Source organism: Rattus rattus, chromosome 14 (genome assembly GCF_011064425.1).
Source record: "Rattus rattus isolate New Zealand chromosome 14, Rrattus_CSIRO_v1, whole genome shotgun sequence".
NCBI classification, from domain to species: Eukaryota; Metazoa; Chordata; class Mammalia; order Rodentia; family Muridae; genus Rattus; species Rattus rattus.
The window spans coordinates 65,960,292-65,985,248 of record NC_046167.1 but is presented as its reverse complement, the minus strand read 5'-3'; the positions used below and the strand labels follow the sequence as shown (position 1 = coordinate 65,985,248).

At 46.0% G+C, this 24,957-nt stretch overlaps 1 pseudogene; it reads right to left on the bottom strand.

Moving 5' to 3' along the window:
* Positions 1–8,980: 8,980 nt before the first annotated feature.
* Positions 8,981–16,826, bottom strand: LOC116883245 (annotated as a pseudogene).
* Positions 16,827–24,957: the final 8,131 nt, after the last annotated feature.

The following is a 24,957-nucleotide window of genomic DNA, read 5'->3' as shown; positions in this document are numbered from 1 at the left end:
CATTTACGTCATGGCTCCAGGGGCACGGTGCTTCCAGAATACATCCAGTCAGTAGTTCAACAGTGTTATCGCCTCTAGACAAGTTAGTTACGTATCTAGTTGCTATGACCATGGGCACAACCAATAGCCCAACAGTTAAGCGTGCTTACTGCTCTCATGGAGAACCTGACAGTTTATAGCACCCACATAGAGCATCTTACAGCGACAGTGTACTCACATATATGAAATAAATCTTTAAAAAAAAAAAAAGAGGTATCAAGATGGTACTGATGTGGAAGGTTTTTATTACCGGACACTGCCCTCCCTCTGCTTCCCAATCTACCCAGACGCAAGCAAGCAGCCTCTCGCACCTGCCGAGACTCTCCGTGCCCTGCCTTTTCAGACCAGTCTCGGGGTCTGACTCAAAGCAGGAAATAGGAATCGTTTGACTACTTTAGCGAAGAAGCCGCCTTCTGTGATGGCAGTCATCTGAAATGCCTCTTCATTGCAGCGTCCTGACGTCGGCGGACGAACACCAGAGCCGAAAAGTCCCGGGGCTCATCTCAGTTGTGATGATTCCGCTGTGCTGTTGGCTCAAGGCCGGCGTGAAACGATGGCTCAGAAGACCATCCAAAGCCTGGGGTTTCCTCGGTTCTCACTCAGTAGCAGTCTGGAGTGGAGTCTCTTGCCACCGTGGGTGGTACTGATGTGGTGGAGAATGGATGTCAGGTTCGAGGCTATAAATGCTCCCCCCGGAAACCATGCGCATCCTCCGAAGAGTTCCCGGTGAGGCAATGACCATTTGTGGTCTAGACATGATACATTCTTTATTTCCATCATTAGAATCTGGAGTGTGTGTGTGTGTGTATGTGTGTGTGTGTGTGTGTGTGTGTGTGTGTGTGTAGATATGCATGTGTTCACATGTTCATGTCTCTGCATGGAGGTGCTTGAGCACATGTATGTATGTGCATGTGTGGGTCAGATGTCAACCTCTTGTGTCCTTGTTTTGTTTGTTAGTTTGTTTGTTTCGAGACAGGGTCTCTACTTTTACCTGGAATTGGCTCTGCTGATTGGCTAGTAATGCACAGGGATCTTGCCTAGCCTTGCCTCTGTAGCACTGGGGCTACAAACATATACCGCCATTTCTGGCTTTTCTAAAAGGGTTCTTGGCATCAACATCAGGTCCTCATGCTTGCAAGGTGAGCATTTTACTGTCTATCTCCCCAGAACCTAGAATCGCTATTAGTTTTCTCTTGCTGCATCAGAGATTATCATAAATTTATTGGCTTAAATTAGCATGTGTATTGTCTCTCAACTCGAAGTCCAGGCACTCTCTCCTCGGTTCTTCATCAGGCTGAAATCAAGAGGTGGCTGGGTTGAAGTCTTGCCTCAGGCCTGAGCTTAACTAAGGAAGAATTCACTTCCAACCTCATTTCCATTGTTGGCTGAGAAGATAAAGGAGTTGGGTTTCTCGTTGCCATAAGCCAAGGCGGCTGTGCCCTTCGTGGCTGCTACAGGTCCTTGGCTTGTGGCCACCTCTGACTTCAAAGCTAGCTGTGAAAAAAACCTTCCTGGTGTTAAATCATTCTTGTGTTTCCAATATCTATCTCCCTCCCACGTCCCTCTCTCTCTCCCTCTTTTCCCCTCCTCTCTCTCTTTAAAAAAATAAGCCTGGAGCTTTGGTATGGTCCATGTGATCATATTCAGGCTCACTCAGGTAACATCCTCTCTTAAAGGCACACGCATCACCTGCTCACTGAAGTGCACAGAACACCGAATTCAAAGCACCCACGCCCACACGTGCACATATGCATACACGCACACAAACATGTCCACATGCATATGCTAAAAAGGCTTAATGACACTGCCATTAGGGAAATGTATTTCAAGGGACTGGATGTACTTAAGTTGGTAGAGAGTTTGCCTAGCAGGTACAAAGCCCTGAGTTCTAGTCCTTGCACTGTGTAGAACTGGACGTGGGGGTGTATACTTCTGATCCTAACACCCTAAAGATGAGGCAGGAGGAACAAGAAAGGAGAGTCACTTTCAAGGAGAGTTGGAAGCCAGTTTGGGATATACCAGACCTTGTCTCAGGAATGTGAATGAATGAATGATATTCTTAGGAAAGGAAAGAAAATCCAAATCGAAATGATGAGATACCACTTCACACTCTTAACTATGGGCATAAAATTAAAGAAAGCAGGCTGGAGAGATGGCTCAGTGGTTAAGAGCACTGACTGCTCTTCCAAAGGTTCTGAGTTCAATTCCCAGCAACCACATGGTGGCTCACACCCATCTGTAATGGGATCCGATGCCCTCTTCTGGTGTGTCTGAAGATAACTACGGTGTACTCAGATAAATAAAAAATAAATCTTAAAAAAATTTTTAAAAAAATCATCCAAAATACTTTTAAGAAAATGAAAGAAAACAGGACATTGATGGAAGAATTCACAATGGAGACCTCCAAACATTACTTACAGGAATGCAAAATGCTATTGCCATTGTAGAAAACAGTTGGTAATTCCCCAAAAGATTAAACGTGGAGTTTCTGTAAGGATTAACAATTACCCTTCCAGGCACACACTCAGAAGTGAAAACAGGGTCTCAGATAGATTCTCGTTCCCACCAACCCCAAAACTGTAAAATATACAGATGTCAATCTGTAGGTGACTAGATAGATGAAGTGTGGTATATGCATGCAAAGGAATATTATGCAGCCATGAAAAGAAAGGAAACCAGACTGGAGTGTAGCACAGTGCAACTGTTCTACCCAGTATGCATGAGGCCTTGGGCTCCATCCTGTCCCTCAAATCTCTTCCCTGTTCTCTAAGGCCCTCACAACAAACCAAGGCACAATGCTGTCTTAGTTAGGGTCACTATTGCTATGATAAAACAGCATGACCAAAAAGCAAGTTGGAGAGAATAGGGTTTATTTTGCTTACACTTCCTTATTGCTGTTCATCACTGAAGGAAGTCAGAACAGGAATTCACACAGGGCAGGAGCCTGGAGGCAGGAGCTGATGCAGAGGCCATGGAGAGATGCTGCTTCCTGGCTTGCTCTCCATGACTTGCTCAACCTGCTTTATTATAGAACCCAAGACCATCATCCCAGGGATGGCCCCAACTACAATAGGCTGGGCCATCATCCCCTGTCAATCACTAATTAAAAAAATGCCTTTCAACGGGATCCTATGGATCAATTGAGGTTTCCTCCTTTCTGATAACTAGTTTGTGTGTCAGGTTGACATAGGACTAGGCAGCACATATGTCACCAAAGTTCTCCACCAATGAGGATGACCTCTGGGAGTCAGTTATCCCCTTTTACTGTGGGTTCTGGAGAACTCAGTCACCCTGGGTGCAGCACACACATCTTTACTAGACACTTGCTGGCCTGGTAAAAATATTCATCGGGGGGTTGACCTTCAACTGTAAGAATCCTCTTCCCGCTCACCACAAAGTGCTCCTGGAAGCACTCTTCCAATTACAAAGTGTGCCTGCTGAGTGAGAGGAGATGTTTTTCTCTGTGGAAACAGCCACTTGCCTGGTGTCCTGCCAATGCCCCTAGGAACTACGAAGACGGAAGCTGTTTGAATTTTCCATGGCCGTGAAGGATGAAAATTAAAAGTAAAAGACACAAGCTGAAGCATTTTCCTTAGTCATTCAACAAACTCTGCCCAAGACACTGCCAAGGTGACTCAGATGCCAGCCAACAAATGACCCAACCAGCAAAGCCACGACTGTCCATTTTCACGACTGCCAGGCCAACACGCCCTTCAGGTGTCTCGTCTGCCATCTTGCCTGAGGAAGACAGTTCTCATGCTAGCTGTGAATCCAGGGTTTGCTTCACAACCTTCTGAGACCTCCTCGTGCCGGTCACACTTGACGGACTCAGGGTCATCTGCTCTACGTGGAGGGAGTCACTGTGACACTCTTACTTTTTCTTGACGCACACTGATTTTCATGGTTATAATCCTCAGGCAGGTAGGCATCAGGTAATCCTCAGGCGCAGGCTGGTTTCACGCTCACTCTATAGCTGAGGCTGGTTTTGAACTCCCTATCTTCCTGCCCCCACCTCTCAAGTACTAGAATGATAGGTGTATGCCACTGTGTCCAGCTTCGCTTGCAATGTCTACGCTAGCTACAGCTTCCTTTTAGTAGATTTCAGGGCAATTAGTGGTTGCCCAAGAAACTAGAGATTTATTTCATACTTAAAACCATATTCATCACACCGGATGTAGCTTACGGGTTGAGCACTACCCTAGCATACACAAAGCGCTGGGTTCAATCTCCAATACCACAGAGATTTTGTTTCTGTATTTTTATTATTGCTTTTGTAATAGGGGTTATTGGGTCGGAATCGGGACAAATGAGTTACCGGTCACACTGAGTGTCTTATTAATTGTGCCATTGCGTTACACTGACCCCTGAAGTCTAAATGTCACCCCAGAACTAAGTGTTTGGTACTGAGTTGTGTGTGTCTGAAGTTAGTACATTGAAATCCTAATTCCTAACACCTCAGAAACCTGCTCTCTTTGGAAATAGTCTTTGAAGTTGAAATTGACTTAAAAACGAGAACATTCGGGTGGGCCCTCGTTCAATAAGATGAAGCCCTTACTCGGAGAACAAATACACACAGAGAAGAGACCAAAAGAACGCACAGGGAGAGGTCAGCCATCTGCAGTCCAGGAAAGAGGCTTCATAAGAAACCAGCACTTTGGACACCTTGATGTGAAATTGCCAGCCTCCAGAACCAAGAGACACTGGCTCGCTGCTGAAGCTATGACGGTGGCAGGACAATGGGCAAATGCATTGAGCAGAGACCCCGTTGGGGGAGGAGTGGGGAGGGAGGAAGCAGTGGTGGGAGGGCAATCAGCCACAGTGCTGGATTTGTGGGACTGAGAGACACAGAGGCTAGGGTAGGGCGACTTCAGGCTATAGCATGTGTCTGGGAGCCCCTGAGAAGAACGGCCCCTGAGAAGAACGACCCCAACACTCTGGTCATGCCCAGAAAAGGATCCAGGGCACATGGCTGGACATGAACAGGGCACCGGACCTGCCTACAGGCTAGGATGACAGCCACTCACTCTCCCGAAGTATATTCTGCTGACAAGGACCCAGGCTGCTCATCTCTGTGGGGTGAGAGTCAGAGAACCCGCCTCAGGGTTTTCCCTCCCCAGGGCCCCTCTCTTCTCTGACTTCCATAGAACTTCTTGCTTATTGAGAATCCTCGGGAACCTAGCATGGGCTGGAGGGACATAGGCCATTAGAAAATGAGGAGGGAAACCGTACCTGGTTAGTTTGATGAAATGTGCCCCGTAACCCAGCATTTGAGGGGCGGGCAAGGCAGAAGACCAGCATGGGCTGCATAGCTGAAGGGCAGTCTGGGATACATAGCAAACCCTGTCTCAAATACCAACAATGCAAAGCAAAAAGGAAAACAGGTACAGATAGCCCCATACCAAAGAAGACTTGAAAAACAGCCTTGTGGGTGTGTCAACCCTTCACTCCTCTCCCTGTCTTGATTCTTGGTACCTGCTGCTGTGGACTTCTAGAGAATCATATAAACATGGTCTCTCTCTCTCTCTCTCTCTCTCTCTCTCTCTCTCTCTCTCTCTCCTCTCCACACACACACACACACACACACACACACACACACACACAGTCATCGTACAAATAATACACACATCGTTTGACTTGGTGTGGTGGTACACACCTGCAATTCCAGCTCAGGAAGCTGAGGCTGGAGAATTATAAGGTTTGCGTCCAGCCTGAATTATATTCCGAGAGAGCGTCTCAAAACACAACAACAAAACCAGGCAGGGTGATGCACACCTTTAATGAGAGAGGGAGAGAGAGAGAGAGAGAGAGAGAGAGAGAGAGAGAGAGAGAGAGAGAGAGAAGAGAGAGAGGAGAAAAGAGAGAGAGAGAGAGAGAGAGAGAGAGAGAGAGGAAACTGAGTTTGAGGCAAACCTGGTCTACGTAGCAAGTTCCAGGCTGGCTATGATTACATAATGAGACCTTGTCAAAAACCAAACCCAAATTCCCAACAAACTACAAGCAGCATAAAGTTCAAAAAAAAAAAAAAGGTATAAAGTTAGAAGCCCTCAGAACCACAACATAAGTATAAACTCCTGACCTCTGTTCCACTTTGAGGAACACCGGCCTCTTGGAGAAAGACTGGAAACCATAACCCAGCATCCGGGTTCTGGCACTGTCCTCGGCTCCGTTTCATCCTTCTACTCCTACCTTTCTCTTCTTCCAACATGTCATGACCTGGCCCATCTTTATACATAACCATGTCCCTTCTATAATGTCTTCCAGGTCCCCATCTTGCTGACAGACTCATGGCGGGTCAGTGGTGACCTAGCTCAGCTTCCATGGAGGGATGGAGGCAGGGTTCTGGTTGGAAGTCTTACCAGCTCTTGTGGTCTCATCTCCCTTGGGTGGCTGCCCTCAGACCCATCTTCCATGGCTGTTTGCATAGCTACATTCCTACTCCCGGGCAGGGATGTTTGTTTTGCTTATGATTGTCGCCCTAGTAACTATCACAGGAACTCGGTCTCAGCACACACTGCGCATTCAACTGAGTCTGACGGACGAATGGGGATGCTTCATGGACTCTGAGTTAAAAGGCCCCTAAACATTTTCAATGGGCAGTTACTTCCCAATGCACTAAATAGTTACAATGGGGGAGTTGGTGAGATGGCTCAGTGGTTAAGAGCACTGGCTGTTCTTCCAGAGGTCCTGAGTTCAATTCCCAGCAACCACATGGTGGCTCGCAACCATCTGTAATGAGATCTGATGCCCTCTTCTCCAGTGCCCTCTTCTGGTGTGTCTGAAGACAGCTACAGTGTGCTCACATAAAATAAGTAAATTAATTTTTAAAAGAGTCTGTGTGCTACTGTAGCAGCATAGCCGAGGCTGAAGAAAAGATAGGGGTTTCTTCTCACGGTCATGGCGGCTTGGGAAGCTGAGGGTTATGTGGGTCCCATGGTTGTTGAGCCTTACCTGCATATCACTATGGGGAGAGGTATGGAAAGAGAGCTGGAAGCAAGGAGGAGGAGTGGAGGCAAAGGGGGTGGGGAGAAGAAGGGGGAAAGAGAGAAGAGACAATAAAAGAGAGGGGGCAAAAGGAATGAAGGAAAGGAAAGGGAGGAAGAAAAGAGGGAGAGAGAGAGAGAGTATGAGAGGCCAAGGACATGGCCCAGCAGGGAAAGGTGCTTACCCACAAGCCTCACGACCAGGGCTCGTCCTTGGAGCTCACAGGATAGAAGGGTACAATTTGTCACACACACATACACACACACACACACACACACACACACACACACACACACACGCACACATGCACAACAGAGTTTTTTTATTTTGTGGTGTGGTAAGCACTTTTTGGTCATTGTCTTCACTCATACAGAATCCCAATTTAAGGAAGAGGAAAAAAAGACTCAACTAAAAATAGCTAAAGGAATGTTCAAATATGCATTTCATCATCATGGGTGGATAGTTGAGGGTTGAGGCTAGTGCCCTGAATTCCTGCAGGGGCATCTAGAGAAGAGACATTTGGGGGTTCCTTCTGCTCACATACTGTACTTTTTTGGGTACTGATTTGGTGGGGTATCTGGAGCTCAGCTGGGACACCGGTGGACAGCAGGGACTGCAGCAAGCCACAGGGCCTTGTGGGGGTTGCGGGCAAGCACAGACCAGTACTGGTACATCTGTATACATAGCATCCTCATTAGAGACCCAGTGGGGTGCTTGTCTCACACAGCCTTTGCTTTAGTTTGTTACAGGAAATGAATCCAGAGTGCGCCAACAGAGAAATGTCGACCAGTTGATCACTCATCCAGGTAATGCTGTGGAGTGAAGATCTGAGGTGGGCTTGTGTGACAAAGGTTTAGTTTCTCCAAGACAGAGATTCACAGAAATAATTTTTAGGTTATCAACAATTGGCAACTGCTTGATTACCTGCAGGTAAGTTTAGTAGTGACCCTTCACCTATTTAATTAATTGAGCAACTAGCTATTCAAAGTGTTAACATGTAACATGTGTTTAAAATTAGCGGGCTGACATAGATCAGGGAGTAAACCGCATGCGCATGGGGACCCAAGTTTGAGCCTTAACACCCACATAAGAAGGTGAGGTGGCATGTGCCTGTGATCCCGGCCTAGGGGAGGTGGAGGCAGTAGGATCGCTGGGCTTGATGGCCAGCCAGCCTTGGTGGCGTGGTGAGTTCCAGGTTCAGTGATGGACCCTGTCTCAAAATATAAGGTAGAGAGGGATTAAGGCAGACAACTGTTGCCATCTTCTGCAGCCCCTCCCCCTTGCATATACGAATCCCATACACATAGAGCATTTGTGGTGGTTTGAATAAGAAGCCCTCCAGAGGGTCATGCTTGGTCATCGGGGTGCAGACCTACTTGACAGTGATTAGAAGGTACGGCCTGGGGCTGGAGAGATGGCTCAGTGGTTAAGAGCACTGACTGCTCTTCCCGAGGTCCTGAGTTCAAATCCCAGCAACCACATGGTGGCTCACAACCATCTGTAATGAGATCTGATGCCCTCTTCTGGTGTGTCTGAAGACAGTTACAGTGTTCTCATATATAATAAAGAAATAAAATATTAAAAAAAAAAGATACGGCCTTGTTGGAGGATGTATGTCACTAGGGTTGAGGAGGAAGAGGAGGAAGAAGGAAAAGGAGAAAGAGAAGGAGAAGAAGAAGAAAGGAGGAAGAGAGGAGAGAAGCAGGGGAAAGGGAATTGATGGAACTAGCCTGCAATTTTTTTTGTTTCGTTTTTGCTCTCTAAATTTTATTATTATTGACAAGTGCAGAATAAATAACAAACTCGATCTTAAGAACAGGTTTCAAATAAAGACAAAATAATTTCCAACAGCAATAAACCAGTAGCTTGCGTTAAAGTGCATTAAGTTACCACTTAGGGGTTCCCTAAGGCCCAGAGGAGGTTTGTGGAGGGCCACGTTAAATCGGAACACTGTGCCATGCTATAGACATTTCAAGGCTGGACTCATTTCAGAATAGGAGTTCCCATTGTTTTTCCTCCCAGGCAAAGGGAAGCTAGGTTTGTTCTGGTGCTGAGAAAACTTGCTGGCCAGGAAATCAAAGGGCTCAATCAGTGTCCTGCGGTCCGTCACCGTCACCTCCCAGAGCTTCACTTTCTCACTTCTGGCCCACTGTTGTGTCCCGTCACCATCCGCTTGTCCCTGCTCAGAAAGGTCCAGTTGGTTTCCTAACACAACGATTGCCACCGCCTTTTTTGTCTTTGAACTTATCAATTTCTTTCTTCAGAAGCTCCACTCCTTGAAAGGACTCGAGGTGATTCACACTGTACACAAGGGCAAAGCCATCAGCAAATGAGAAATGATGCCTTTGGCAATTCCTCGCCTTCCTGCAGGCCTCGGTGTCGTTCAAGTGCAGCTGCTCCATCACCCCCACAGGCTGTCTCCACAGATACCACGTGCACGTCTCCCAGCGTTTCACGGTCTTCCACCCCAATACTGTGATTCCCATAAAGGAGTCGCTCCCAAATTGCAGTTTTCCCAACAGACAACATCCCACAAACGACAACCTTGCAACCCTTTCCCGCCTTCCCCTGGTCCAGTTAACGCAACACTGAGCAGCTGTGAAGGGGAGGTCCGAGAATCTAGTAGTGGTGGCTCAGTTCCACGAGTGTGGGCGTTTCACCTGGTCTTCTGTAAAAGCTGGAATCCTAAAGTAGACGCCAACAGATGTGCTGGTAGGTAAGCACAGGCAGGCGAAGAAGAGTGAGTCTTCCTTCTTCCAATGTCCCTACGTAGGTAGGTCTGTAGGTCTTCCTCAGCTTTGGCAGCACTGCTGAGAGCTGGGGGAGATCATCTGGCAAGGTCTGGAGAAGGTAAGTGGGGAAGGTGTGTAGGAATCCAAGAGAGAGGCACTCTGGGCAAAGAAATGAGACTTGATGGCTCCCCTAGGAGAATCCGACCAGGAAACAAGGAGGGAGGACTGTGGGATGGACAGGAGAGCGGAGAAGTAGGGAGTTCTCTGAACCCCTTGTTTCATCCTAGAAATGCTGTCGGATGCTCAACACCGTGCCTCTTGTGGAACTTACCGACTGCTGATGCCCTTGAGAAGTCAGCTGGACCACCCACTCCCTGCACCTGAGGGAGCAACTTCCCGTGAGACCACATGTCCACAAACACAACACAGGGACAGATGTGGTGACCTTCTAACCTCCAACCCAGCACTGGGAGGGGCGCCTTTTCTGAGGTGGCTGGGCAAGTCTTCCTGGGACACTGGGATGAACCTAGAGGATGGGATGTGACGAAAGGAACCTTTATTCAGAGAGCCCTGTGGGAGAAGGCACATAGGATGAGACCGCAGTAAGGGCCAGAGTCAACCCCAGAGCTGGGGGTGGGTGGCAGAGGGGAGCCTGAGGTTGCTGAGTCCTTTGTGTTTCCTCCCAGGAGGCTGCACGATGCTCTTCTGGGGAGTTTGAGTCATACAAAAAGCATGGAAGCCCTCAGGCTTTTTGAGCTCAGAATTTAGCTATTCTCTATATAGCCCGTGATGGGCTTTCCCCGTTAATGATGATCGATGTGATAATTGGCCCTGCCCTTTGCTTATTCATTTGTTCACAGACACCTGAGCTGCTCTAATGTTGTAATAAGAAGCATGAATATTCAAACATCTCCGAGGGTCTGACTTATTCCCTCTAAGGTTTACTCCCTCCGTCCCTCCCTATGCTCCTGCTTCCTGCTTGCCTGCCTCCGTCCTTCCTTCCTTCCTTCCTTCCTTCCTTCCTTCCTCCTTGCTACTCTACTTGCTTGCTTCCCCTCTTTCACCCGTCTAGTTCATTCCGGATGCCCGAGATTAACCCAAGGGTTTACGTGTGCTTTTGCACACCATTCCAAAGGCACACCCAGCCCCCATGCTTTTATCAACACGATGTCCTTCAGCCTATGATGGCTTGACTTACGGCTTCTAGACTTGGCAATGGTGTGAATGGATCACATTCAGTAGAAAGTGTACTTTGGATTTTGACCTCTCACCAAGCTATTGATGTATTTAATACAGCCCTGTTTTGCAACACTGGGCAGCTACAGGGATTAGCAACTCTCAGAGAGCCCTGTGATCAAGATGAGGGGCAACCAATACCCTAGAATGTGCTGTGTAACTAAGCCTGGATCTTGGGCTGGTTGAGCGCATTACGTTGAATGTAGTTTTGACTTACCATGGGTTTAGCCGGGCACGATGGTGCGTTCTTGTAATCCCAGCACTTGTGAGGTAGAAGCAGGAAGAACTGGAGTTCAAGGTTATCCTCTGCTACTCAGTGAACTGGGGGCCAGCCTGCCCTATAGGAGATCTTATCTCAGAACCAACAAACACAACAGTAGTCAGAGTTTCACCTTATCATAGGATGGGGAGGATCTGTGCACTCAGAAATGGACTTTTCTGGATCAAATGATGGATACATTTTTAATTTCCCAGAATTCGATATTCAAGACAGAATGTTTCCATGGTGGCTGTGCCATCTATCATGTCTGCCAACAGGGCACAGTGTGTTAGTTTCTCCACCACCACCTCCCCGGATTTGTTATTCTTGGGTGTGAGGGTTGTTTGTTTTGTTTTTATAGTAGCAATGTTAAGGTGTTATGGGAAGCCCTTGGTTGCATTTCTTACTCGTTTTTAAGTAAGTAACCGTTTATGGAAGGGATTTCACATGAGATGTTTGCCCTGTCCATCCGGGTCACTGAAGGGCAAGCTTCCTCTGAGTAACCTTTTCTCAAAGGACCCATGCTTGACCCAGCTGTGCTAACAGCGCACAGGTCTTCGGTGTCAACTTCTTCAACAATTTACTTTCAGGACCATTTTAGGAGCTCTCTGCCTTTCACATGCCGACATCCCACCTGAGTTCAAATCACACGAATCCCTTTCTCACTCAGAAACGCTGTGGATCTGTGTGTAGGATATGCCAGTGACAGGAGAAAGAAGAGAAAGAGACAGCGGAGGTGGGGGATGAGGGGGAGGATGAGGAGGAGGAGGAGGAGGAGGAGGAGAAAAATTAGTGAGTCTTTCATAGTTAACCGTCTCGTGGTTTCCCACAGGCCCAAGAAACAGCCCCACGAGCAAGGAAAACCACAAATTACTGTATGAGGCCTTTCTCACAACTGGAGAAATCCTCTGAATCTTTGTTGTTTTTGAGTTAAGCAGTTAGTCCCCGCCAATTCCCTTCACTGTTCCTCCCTCCAGCCAAGTCAGTCTGCTCGCCCAGCCCACTTCCAGTGAATTCTCCAACACAGCCTTTCTAGAACAAGCCATGACACGCGCGAGTCCAAGCCAGTAAAAGTAAGGAATGACGAAAACCCTTCCTTCCCTAATGCACTCTTTTTAAAACAATTATCTTAGTTTTTATTGACTTACTCATTTGTATGAGTGTGTGTGTGTGTGTGTGTGTGTGTGTGTGTGTGTGTGTGCGTGTGTGCATCGTGAGGGAGTTGGCTCTCCACTGTGTGGGTCTGGGTGTTCAACTTGGGTCCTCAGGCTTGGCTGTAAGCGCCATTACCTGCATAGCATCCCTTCCCAGCCCACCCCTACCCCCACTCCCTTCCCATTTGTGTCAGGGAGGTTGAACATGAATTTAGTGTCTTCGCTAATCTCTGTGATCAGCTGTAACCATGAGACGTGAATTCTGAAGAAGGCTTTTTCCTCATCCCCTTGAAAGCAAAAGTGGCATCCAGTTCCTCCCAGGAGTGACAGCCGGCTTGGGTGGAATATTGGTTTTGGCATCTGTAAGGATTCATACTGACAGAGCACGCTGTTTTTACAGTTTGACCGTTAAGATTCAAGACTCTAGTTGATTAGATAAGGAATTCCAAGCAAGGCGGTTCAGGGTGGAGGAGGAAATTGTATATTACAGCCCGGCCCGTTCCTGTTTGGTGAAGCCCCTCCGCCCTCTGAACTTGCCTTTACATACTTCCCCTCACCAAGCAAGTCCTTGGCAAGCACCGAGTCTTCTTTGAAAGTGTTCCGTGTTGAATAAGAGGCCTTTGATTTTCTTCTTCCTTTTTTAACTTGTGTAGTTAAGAGCCCCGGGGCTCCTAGTTACTATTTCTATGGCATTTGGATCACACACACAAGCAAACAGTTGAATTGAGTTCATCGTAACCTTTTAATAACAGCTTCCATCTGCAATTCTCTTCAGAGTGGAGAAGATGTTTGCACACATGACTGTTCATCGGGCCCACATATATACAAACACTGTGATCAATAAAGCAGAAGTCAGCTCTGTCTTACAGAGCCTTAGAGGGATCAAGTGGCTGGCCCTAGGCCACACAGGCACAGCACACACAGGACTCAAGCCCAGACCTTTTGATTCTTAAATCTGTAGCATGGAGGATTCTGTTTTGTGTTGGTGATTGTGGAATTACAAAAACACATGGAAAAGCAAGTTAGTAAATTATTCCTATGCATAGTGCTTGCAAAAGATTTGAAAAGTGAGGAAGAAAATGCAATCAATCAAATGAAAGGAAGTAAATTTGTGACATTTAAGACTCAGGAAATAATCTTACAGAAACTGTGGGGAAAGAATGTGATAGATTGCTGAAATTCATTTATCTAGCCTTTGACTGTAATCTCCAGGAAGAGCTAATGAGAAATGAGTGAATAAGTGGATGGAGTTACCTAAAAGTCTACATAAGTTCTCCTAAGAACAAGAGCCCAGATTGTTTAACTGGAGTCCCTTTGGCAGTGGTTCCCAACCATGGGGTCATGACCCCTTTGGAGGTCAAATGACCCTTCACAAGGGTCACCTAAGACCATCAGAAAACACAGATATTTACACTATGATTCATGACAGTAGCAAATCACAGTTAGGAAGTAGCAACGAAATGTGATTTTATGGTTGGGAGTCAGCACAGCATGGGGAACTGTATTAAAGGGGCACAACTTTAGGAAGGTTGAGAGCCACTGGTCTACAGGGAGAGAGGATGGAGGCAATAAAAGATTGGATCCCGTAAGGAGCAGAGCTCAGGCTTCTAATCCCAGCATTCTGGAGACTGGAGCAGGAGGATCACAAGTTCAGAGCTAGCCTGGGCGCCAAAATAAGACCCTGTGTCACCCCCCAAAAAAACCTACAAATTAAGGGAAGGGAGACACATATGTGCATGGAGAGAAAGTCTGGGTTTGTAGCCACTCCCTGGGCCCCTGCCTCAGAATCATATGTTTGGTAACAGAGGAAACATTCTCCAAGCAGCCTCTGCTTGGAGGTTACCACTCTTCTGTATTTTGATGTATTCGTTGATATTAATCACCTTCATCAATTGATGTGAGCATATCGAGGTGCTCTAGGGTCTGTCTGGTTCGTCCCAGAGACTCTGGAAAGGTTCTTGGTTTTATAACCGAATGAACAGACAAGAGCCACCTGGCCGAGCTGAAAGCTATGACGGAGAAGTGGCCGGGCTGTACTCTCCCTTCCCCGGCTGTCTGAAAGTGGACTTGAGGTTTGAAAGAGCGGCCCTCAGTGGTCTAGACCAGATCAGAGGGAAGGGCAAACAGTAAGACAGAGGCACTGGTGAGAAGCTTGTACAGAAGATTTGTTGATCTCACCAAGGGTGGCTTTTGTTAGAAAAATGCATTTGTGTGCCCATGTATGTTGGGAGGCAGTTACGATGATTCATGTCCTAACTCCGTCATGGACAAGGGAAACTAAAACTCTAAATGGACTCACAATTTAAATATTCAAAGGACATCTGCAGAAAAACCACACACAAAATAAGGAAGAGGTATAATCCAGCATTTCACACAGCTCTGCTGTATGAAGAATAATCGATCCCACCATAGTAGCTGGCGTCTGTGGTGTGCGTTTTCTTATTTCTAGTTTTGTTCAGAGTAAGGTGGACGGCGTTTTGTGAGTGTTAATGTGGCCTGGTAGATTGATGGTGGTGTTCTATTCTGTGGCGTTTACTTGATTTCTCCGGGGTCTGTGTGTTAATTACTGCTGAGGGGTGCAGAACAGAATCCATGATTCTCCTCGAAGTTCTGCGAGTTCGTGGCTTCACACTTGATTATGCTCTGTGATGAGACGCACGCATGGCAATGGACGTTATGTCTTAAATAAGTGACCGTAGGCTTAGAGCTCTCAGAACCTACTTTAATAAGGGCTCTTAAATGTGCCACACCCCCTTCTCGCCCACCATCCAAAGCTAGGGGAGAGAAGACAGTAAATAGGACAAGAGGATGGGGACCTCTTTAGAAGTTCTTTGGGGAGGTCCCAATCTCCATTGTCAGGATAGCAGCAGTCCAGTCCAGTCCTGTCAGGATAGGAAACACGAGTCAGCAGCGGTGGCACAAGCCAGCAGAGACAGTCAGGCTTCCTGCCTAAGTCAGCAGGAGCAACCGAAACCAGCCGGAATGTCGAGAGACGTTCTCTGCTATGCCTCTCTCAAGGAAGTGAAGACACGAGACCAACAAAGCTTTGCACAGCTAGCTCTGCACGAGCCCCATCGCCGTCTGTGGAATCCCACTCGTACTCTCTCCAAACATCACGTGTCCTCTCACGGGTCTTGCCTCAGCGAAACATCACCTGAGTCTGCCTCAGCAAAACGCCGTGTTGAGTCTGTGTCACATGACACAACCAGAAATTTCCACTTCGAGTGACCTTTAAAAATATGTAGCTTACGTATGTGTGTCTGGGTGTGTGTGTGCGCACATATGGTGAGTAGATGATCATAGCGGCCAGAAGGGGGTGCTGGTTCTCTTGGAGCACCTGTGAGCTGTCATGTGTGGGTGCTGGAATCGTAACCCGATTCCTTTGGCAGTGAGCACTCTTAACCACTGAGCCATCTCTCCAGCCCCTAAATGACCTTCTTCTAGCTCCATAACGTTCCTCTGTGGAAGAATTCTCCTGGTTCTCAAGTCTGCTTTGTCTGAAATAAACATAACAACCGTAGCTCAGATTTGGATAGTGGCATAGCTTCTTCTTTTTTTTTTTTTTTGGTTCTTTTTTTCGGAGCTGGGGACCGAACCCAGGGCCTTGCGCTTCCTAGGCAAGCGCTCTACCACTGAGCTAAATCCCCAACCCCGGCATAGCTTCTAAAATTCTTTATTTTATATTAGTTCGGTATGTGTGAGTGTGTAAGTGTGTATCGACTAGTTTCATTAAGGTTGTTTGCAGGACCACGGGCACCTTGACAGTAGCAAGTGACTAAATCAGTAAGAAACCATCTCTCCATTATCTATCAACTTTGTATAAATCCTTAGGGAGAGATGACCCCACGGCCCCTCCCCCTTCTGTGGCCTGGTGTTGAGGGGCTCAGTCTTGTATAGATCTTGGCCAGGTAATCCCAGCAACCGTGTGTTCAAGAGCGCAGCACCCACACCGTAGCTGTACATCAGCATTCCATAGGTCCTCCCAGCTTCTCCTACTTGTTTTTCTAAGACCACCCTTCTCTGGAGGATCTCCTGGGCCTTAGACGACGGAGTGATATAGCTGTCCCACTTTTGGCTGAGCATTATTTATTTTCGGTACTTTGACCGAAAATGAGTCTTTGCAGTGACCATCACAAAGAAGACGTTTGTCTGGTCAAAGCTGACAGGAGCACTGAGCTACGGGCTTAATCATGGTTACTTAGAAGGCCGTGTTATGGGTATGTCCTGTTCACTTAGCAAAACAGCAGCAGTTGCCTCTGCACTAAGGCCTGCAAGGTCCTCAGCCACAGGCTTGTCCGGGTTTACGGCTCCAGATGTGGATGCCTTCCTGCAGAGTGGGCATCGGTACCAATCAGAAGGTGGTTGGTTACCCCGTAACACACTTACCATTATTGCACTGGTGGCCTCGTGGGCCTGGCTGGTCATTATTGTTGCACACAAGGTCCACAGCTGAGTAAACCTGCTGGTGACAGTTATCTGGAATAGTTCCCGGCTTTTCTACGCCCTCTTTTGTGCCCAAATAATGAATGACACAGAAACCTATTATATTTATTAGTAAGCTTCAAGCGCTGTAGCTGATCAGACGTTCATCTATCCTCACCCAACCATGCTAAGTAATGCCCAGTCACACATCCCATTACCTGTCATCTCAGTCCTGCCCAGACTGCTCTGTCTGTGTCCTCATGGTGACCACCCTCTGGCAACCCTCTGGAGAGTCTCTCACCCTCTCCTATTTCCACCTGGGATGCCCTCACTGGGACTGGAAGTCCTGCCTTAACTCTCCTCAGCTATAGGCTGGTCAGCTCCTTATCAACCAATCAGAGGTGATGGAGAACAATTTTTACACAGCATTGTGACTAATAATAACGAAGATGTCAACATCTGGACTACAGCCACATCTCTGGTCACAGTTATCAGTATCTGAATACACAGTGCACAAAAACATCTCCCAACAGTTATCCCCCAAGAGTATAGCATCTGCTGACACTAAGAAGGTTCCAGAAGGGAAGAAATTTCCAGTCCAGTTCCAGACTGATTTCTTTACATCTGTGAACCAAGCTGGTGTCTTGTGTGGGCTTTCTATGGGAAGCCTCGTGTAATTCTTATTCTTTTTAAAAACAATTTATTTATTTTATTTTAATGTGCATTGGTGTTTTGCCTGCAAATATGTCTGAGCGAGGGTGTCAGATCCCGTTTTGAGCTGCCATGTGGGTGCTGGGAATTGAACCCGGGTCCTTTAGAAGATCAGCCAGATATCTTAACTGCTGAGCCGTCTCCTGTAATTCTTAATTCTAATTCCTTTTCTATGCCAACTATTTCTCCTGTGCATCAGTCAAGATTTTTTTTAATTTTATTTTCTGCACTTTGAATATTTCATAAGTGTGTGTGTGTGTGTGTGTGTGTGTGTGTGTGTGTGTGTGTGTGTGTGTTTCTCTAAGCCTCTTGGATCTGTGGTTTGGTGTCCAGTGTCCGTCATTAATTTTGGAAACCCTTCAGCCCTCACTACTTCAGTTGTTTCTTTACCCTTTTAAAATTCTCCATTTGCAAGTCCAGGAACACGTATGTTACACCGTCTGCAACTTTTCCACAGTTACTGCATACTGTGTCCTCTTGCTTTTGTTTGTTTGTTCCCTTCTTTTCTTTTTACCGTTCAGCTGGAGAAACTTTCACTGATATATCTTCCGGTTCACCAATCCTTCCTCTGGCCTCGTTTACAGATAAGTCTGTCCAATGCTTTCTTTCCCTCTGCTAGTGGTTTTGATTGCTATTCTTTCCTTTTGATTTTTCTTAGAGTTCCTGTTTTTCAACTTATTCTTCATCTATCTATACTTGCATGTTTTCAACCTTTTTATAGCATCATTAACACATTAAACATAATAATTTTACATGCCTTATCTCAATATTCTACAAACTATGTCATATCTGAGATTATATTTTTAAAGACTGTGCCCTTAAAATATTTCTTGTAGCTTCTTTCTTTTCTTTTTTTTTTTTTTTTTTTGGTTAATTTTAAAACCATGTAAATTACTTTCTCATTCTTGCTACCAGAATATTAGGAACTATTTTTTATTTTATTCTATTTTTGGTCAGACTCAGAAGTGTCTCTAGCCTGTTCCTCACTTCCTGCTGTTTTTCTTCCTATGCATGGCTCCAGAAACTTCTCTGTCTGTCTCCATATTTCTTTTCTTCTTTCAAAGACAGGGTTTCTCTATGCACCCCTGACTGTCTTAAAACTCACTCTGTAAACCAGGCTGGCCTTGAACTCACAGAGATACGCCTGCCCCTGCCGCCTGCGTGCTGGCTTTAAAGGCGGGTTCCACCACTGCCCAGCTTTGTCTCCAGATTTCTGAGCGTTGATCTTTTCCCTGTGAACTCACTTTTCATGGGCATTGAAGACGTGATTATTTTCAATGTGTTCATCTCATTTTCCTCTTTTGAAGATGGGGCTTTCATGTGTCAGAGCTAAAACCAGGAAGTATTACCAGGAAAAGGAAGCTGAAGGGAACGTCTAGACTCAAGGGCTCCATTTGAACACAATCAAACAAGCGGCATACATGGAGAGTTTCAAAGTCTACAGAGGCGAGATGTGGTTGCCTGTTGGCAAGGCCCCTGAGGGGAGTGCACAGGGAGGAGCAGTGATGAACTGGTTCTCAAGGTCTGGCTAAAGGTACATCTGACTAAATGTACCTTAAACAAGGAGGTTCCCACTGCATTCGGAGAGAGGACGTTGCTCTAGGAACCACGTTAGTTTCAAGGGGCAAAGGCTTGTGGCATTGTGGGGCAGGAGGCTATAATACGAGGGGCTCATCTTCAGCATCCACTTGGATACCACTCAGGTTGCCCTTCTTTCTTCTTAACTGATGCAACATCTCTTCCGTATCCTCCAAGTACCCAGGATCCAACACATCTTAGCTGTGGGTCAGTCACCAATACCTTGACACTCATGCTTTACCTCCAAATTTTCCAAACACGCACGAGGTGTGACTTTGATAAGGAGTATTCGGTTATAACAGTATTTCTGAGCATTATCTAGGATAACAACCTAGACGATGGAGAGCCATCAATTTTTAAAATTTTTATGCTGGGGTAAAGTTGCTGTGAGTCGCTAGGAAACTGTACTTTAGCTTCTGAGTTCTGATGTCATCACGGATATCCGTGGTATGATCCTGTCTCAAGACGCCTGACAACAGCAGCAGCCATGGCTCCTGGTGGCCACACACTGTATTTTGTGTGTTTAACAGCCCGCCATGCCTACAAAGGACCCTTCTCTACTGCTAGTATCCATAAAACAGTTCCATCTTTTGCTTTCAGGATTGTAAGAGGCAATGGTTCGATAAGGCAGGCTATAATATATTTATATATATAATTCTCTCACACAAATAAATATATAAATGCATGTATATATTTTTATACACACATATTTAATTCTTTTTTATTTTTTTATTTTTTTTTCCGGAGCTGGGGACTGAACCCAGGGCCTTGCGCTTGCTAGGCAAGCGCTCTACCACTGAGCTAAATCCCCAACCCCATATTTAATTTTTTGAGATAATATCTATGTAGCTTTGGCTGTCCTGGAACTCACTATGTAGACCAAGATGGCCTTGAACTCGTAGAGATCCACCTACTCCTGCCTCCTGAATTGAAGAGGCAGTCCCGTCTTTCCTTCCCATCGTAGAGACTACGGTATTTTCTATGTTAAATGTGTCACATACATTTTGATGTACAGTGTTTTCAGTTTGTGATGGTTTTATCAGAGTATCCACGTATTTTCCAGGTGTTGGCTCTGTCCTTTATCTTTCCTAGCTCATCCGTGGCGGGGTTGCCTTTCTCCCCTTTTTCTAAGGATGGTTGTCCTTAACACCTTGGGGGGTGGGGGGACAGGGAAATGATCAACACGAATCTCTGAGAAAAGTAATTCCAGAAATGCAAGCGAAGTCTAAAAGGGTGCCCCTCTGATGGATACCACGGTTGCTGACTTGACTGGATTGAGAGATGCCTCAAATATTAGTAAAGCACATTTCTCTATTTGTGAGGGTCAGTGTGTGTGTGTGTGTGTGTGTGTGTGTGTGTGTGTGTGTGTACGCGCATGTGCGTGCGTGCATTACATGCATGTGGACAGTCGATGTTTCTAGGGAAGATTAGTAAAAGAGGATGTGTAGACTTACCTTAGACAGGCAGCTGGGGCTGGGGACTGAGATTCAGTAAAAGGAGAAAAAGGAGGAAGGCCACAAGGAAACTCTTAATATCTCTCTGTCTCTGTCTCCTTCTCTCCCTCTCCCTTTCTCTCTGTCTACAATGAGGTGAACAGACCCCTGCAGATACCCTCCACCACAATGATTTTTTCTCCTTAATGTAGGCTCAGAAACATGCCGTCAAGCGGTCAGGGGTTTTAAACTGAAATTATGAGTCAAAATAAATATTTCTTTCCTCAATCTGCTTCTCTCCAGCATTTATCAGGCAACAAACAGACTGACACAACCCCCATAACCATAGACACGGGGGGGGGTACCAGAGTTCATCTGAAGGGCTGCCAAAGGCAATTATTCAGAACATAAAACTTCACTCTTAAAGAGAGGGAGAAGTTATTAAAAAAAAAAAAAAAAGAAAAGAAAAAATTCAAGAGAATCACACATCACACAAAAGCCAACTTGTCAAACTATGGGTTTTCACTTGTTTCATTAGCAAATATTAATTATATATAATAATGGCTTGTGACATTTTCACGCTTCCTAATAATGCGTTTTTATCACATGCGCTACCCATTACCCTCTTCCAGACTTCCGGAAGCTCTGCTGATTGCTCCATGTTTACAGCCAGTCCTGTTTTCGTCCGTCCGTCTGTCTGTCTGTCTGTCTCCATCTCCCTCTCCTTCTCCCCTCCCCTCCCTCTCCCAACCCTCTCTCTCTGTCTTTCAAGATGTCTTTTAAAAAGGGAAGCCTCAAAACTATTTTTATTTTCAAAACTAAAACCCTCTAGATTTCCAGCGGCGGAAATTCGAACCGAGTTTATTTTTCTCCTAGATAGCCTTAGGGCCAGACATCTCTGAAATGCCTTTCAAGTGGGACTTCTGAATGTCAACCCTAGACAATAGCTATGCTGTGAGGACAAAGACTTCTTTCTTCTTAACTGAAGAAAGAATTCCAGGCACTGTTCACAACGGAGGAGAGGCAAGCACTGAGGCTCTACGCGCTGTTCCCACACCCACGGGCCGTGCGGGGGACTGAGTTTAAAGCCATGCAGATCAATAGGTTTAACGTTAGTGTGTGTCTTGTAAAGATTATCCTTATATTATTCAAATGCTGATTTCTCAGCCCCAGAGTCTGGTGGCAAGCAGACAGGGCATTGTGATGCATATTCTAAGAATCTCCTGTTTCAGTGTTGTGCAAACGTCATTCTTCGAGTATCTCTGATTGGTCAATAAAAGCTGTTCAGCGAATGACTGGGCAGAAGAGAGAACAGGGCTGGACTTCCGATTACAGTGAGGGGGAGGGGAGAGGGGAGAGGAAGAGGAGATTGACCTTGGTTTGAGGGTGGAGCAGATGCTATGAGAAAACACCTGGAGCTGACGGAGCCAAATTAATACTAAAATGCAAATATATTGGGGATTTTGGTTGGGAGGTAGCCAGATCATTACAGAATTATTAGAATTCATTAGAACAGATTATTAGAACAGATCAATAACTGCCTTGCTGTAAGCTTATCAAATTAATCTAGTAGTCGCTGCCTCATTTATTTGGGAGCTAGCTGGATAAACTATATAGTTATAAATTTGCTATAACACACATCTTTTTCTAGAAAGACAAGAAAGAGTAATTCAAAGAGGATTGAGTTCAGAGACAAAAACATTAATGAAAAGTGTTTTATAGCAAAAAGTAATTCTAGTTAAGTAATTACAATAACAGTTCCTACTTTTGAGTGTGTGTGTGTGTGTGTGTGTGTGCTCGCACGCAAGTGCGTGCACACCCACCCATGTTGTTTGGCTGAGACAGGGTCTTACACAGCACAGGATGTCCTTGAACTCACTATATTCCTATGGGGCTGGTCTTGAATTCCTTCTGCCTCCACCTTCAAATGCTGATACCGTTTATATAATAATTTTTCATAATAGTATTGTGACTAACGTTTCGAATGTAGGTAAATTTTGAGGTGCATGCTATTAATATGAAAGGGACAAAATGGCGTGACGTTAACATTCTTCCTATGACTAGAAGACTGTGAAGGGCCGGGGTGCGGGAAGGAGAACTATGTGCATGCTGGATACATTAGTTACTCTTCTTTTTTTTTTTTTGGTTCTTTTTTTCGGAGCTGGGGACTAGTTACTCTTCTACTGCTGTGAGGAAACACAGTGACCAAAAGGCAACCTAAGGAAGAGTTTGTTTCGGCTTATGGCTTTAGAGCAGTGGTTCTCAACCTTCCTAACACTGCTACTTTTTAACACAGTTCCTCACCTTGTGGTGACCCCAACCATAAAATCATTTTTGTCTCTGCTTTATAACTGTAAGGTTGCTACTGTTATGAATCATAAAGTAAATAACTGATATGTCGGATATCTGATATGCCATCTGATAAGCTCCCCCCACTTCCCCAAAGCGGTCAACACCCACAGGTTGAGAACTGCTGTTCTAGAGCAGAAGGGTTTGCAGTGGTGAACAGAAGCACTGTGGAAACAGAAACAGAAAACTCCCAGTCCAAAACTGCACCCAAACCATACCCACCAACCAGGGGTCCAAATACAGGAGCCTTTGCAAGATATTTCTCATTTGAACCACCACATTGGCCCCTGACCCTCAAAGGCTCATGATGTAAAATACCGTTAGTCCAGTCTCAACATGGTTTAGCAACCCAAAGTCTCTTCTGAGACTTGAGGCAGTCTCTTACTTGTGACCTTAAGGAAAACACAAAAATAATCTCAAATTAAAATCAATAGCACAGAATGTACGTTCCCGTTCCACAAGGGAAGAAAGGGAGCCGAGTGAGGAAATACTGGACCAAAGCAAGACTAGAAACCAGCAGGACAAACTCCAAATCCTGCAGTTCATGGTCAGTGTCTGAGGTTTCATTTTCAAAGTACTTAGATGGCGCCGGCCCCTTCAGCTTTGCTGTCTACAGCCCTCCCTCCCCCCACCCCCACCCCCAGCCCCTGCTCACCTCTCTGGCTTGTTCCACTCTCCGTATGCAGCTCTCCTTGACAGTATCTCATGGTTCTGCCATCTCCAGCATCCTGGGGTTTCTACCACAACCCAGACGTTACCATCTACTGCTCCACTCAGAGATTTCCCACAAGATTCTGATCCTGTCGCAGGTTATCTGGACTCGGTGGCTCTCTGAAACTGTGGAAGAAGAATCTATGCCTCCCCTTCCCAACACCTCCCCAACTAGACTTTTTCACGCACATCCTATTTCCCAAATAACAACTCTGAGCCTGTATTTTACTAACAAATGCTGAGGCCGTAAGCTAGGCTTGCTGCCCGATTAGCTAATAACTCGATTATCCTGTTTATACTATTCTGTGTCTGCCATGTGGCTAGTTACCTCTCCTCAGTTGTTGTTCCACCTTCCTCCGAGTCCAGGCGGAGAATCCCTTGCGCGGCTCGCTCTTTCCCAGAGTTCCTCTCTCTCTCTGCAGGATATCCCACCTTACATCTCGGCTCAGCTTATTGTCCATCAGATTTTTTTTGTTTTTGTTTTTGTTTTTTGTTTTGTTTTGTTTTGTTTGTTTTTTTTTTTTTGGGATAGACGATGCTTCCACACAGAACACAAGAAATTATCACGACACCCCTCGATCCTGAATCTTTTCCGTCTCCGAAATCAGCATCATTTCGATGGCACGATCAAGTTTAGCTGCTAGCTTGCAATGGATCCCACCCCCTTGACTTACGGTAGCAGCAGCGCTTGTGGGCTGACAACTGCTTTCTAGGCACAAGCAACCTCTTAAGCTTTCGTGTACGAACTGGAGGCTTAGCTGGGTGGGGCCTTGCCCCGAGGGTACCTTTTTTATCTTTCCCTTGAAGAGCAGGAAGCCTTTTCCCAACGGTGCTAATCTTAACAACTACAGCTTCTTCTTCACACAGGACCCGACCTAAGCTTCTTAATGCTCTTTCGACTCCAAAGTGCACACGCTTTCGTTTCTTTCTGCCTTATTTGTTGCTCTCTTTCATCGTAATCCTGAATACAAGTGATCGGCAGGCAATAGCCATGCGGGAGGCTCAACATTATGCTTGAAATTTCCCCCAAAAAGAAATGACTTCGTTCCTTTTAAATCCAGCTTCAGGTGAGTTCTCAGAACACGGGAAGAAAGCATTTCTTTTATGTGTTAAATGCTCAGTGTACAATACATCCACACAAATACTAGAGTTTTTACCAAAATATCACATGAATGGCCTCTAGCCCAGTGGCTAACGAGTCCTTTTTCCTCTTCGAATCCACATGGGCTGGCCCTCCACCGCACACATTACCCCTCACACCTTCCAGGATCCCCTAGAATCACTTCACTGACAGCATTTTATGGTTTTTCTACTCCAGTGCTTCAAAGTCTTCCACATTCCTTGAAAGCACA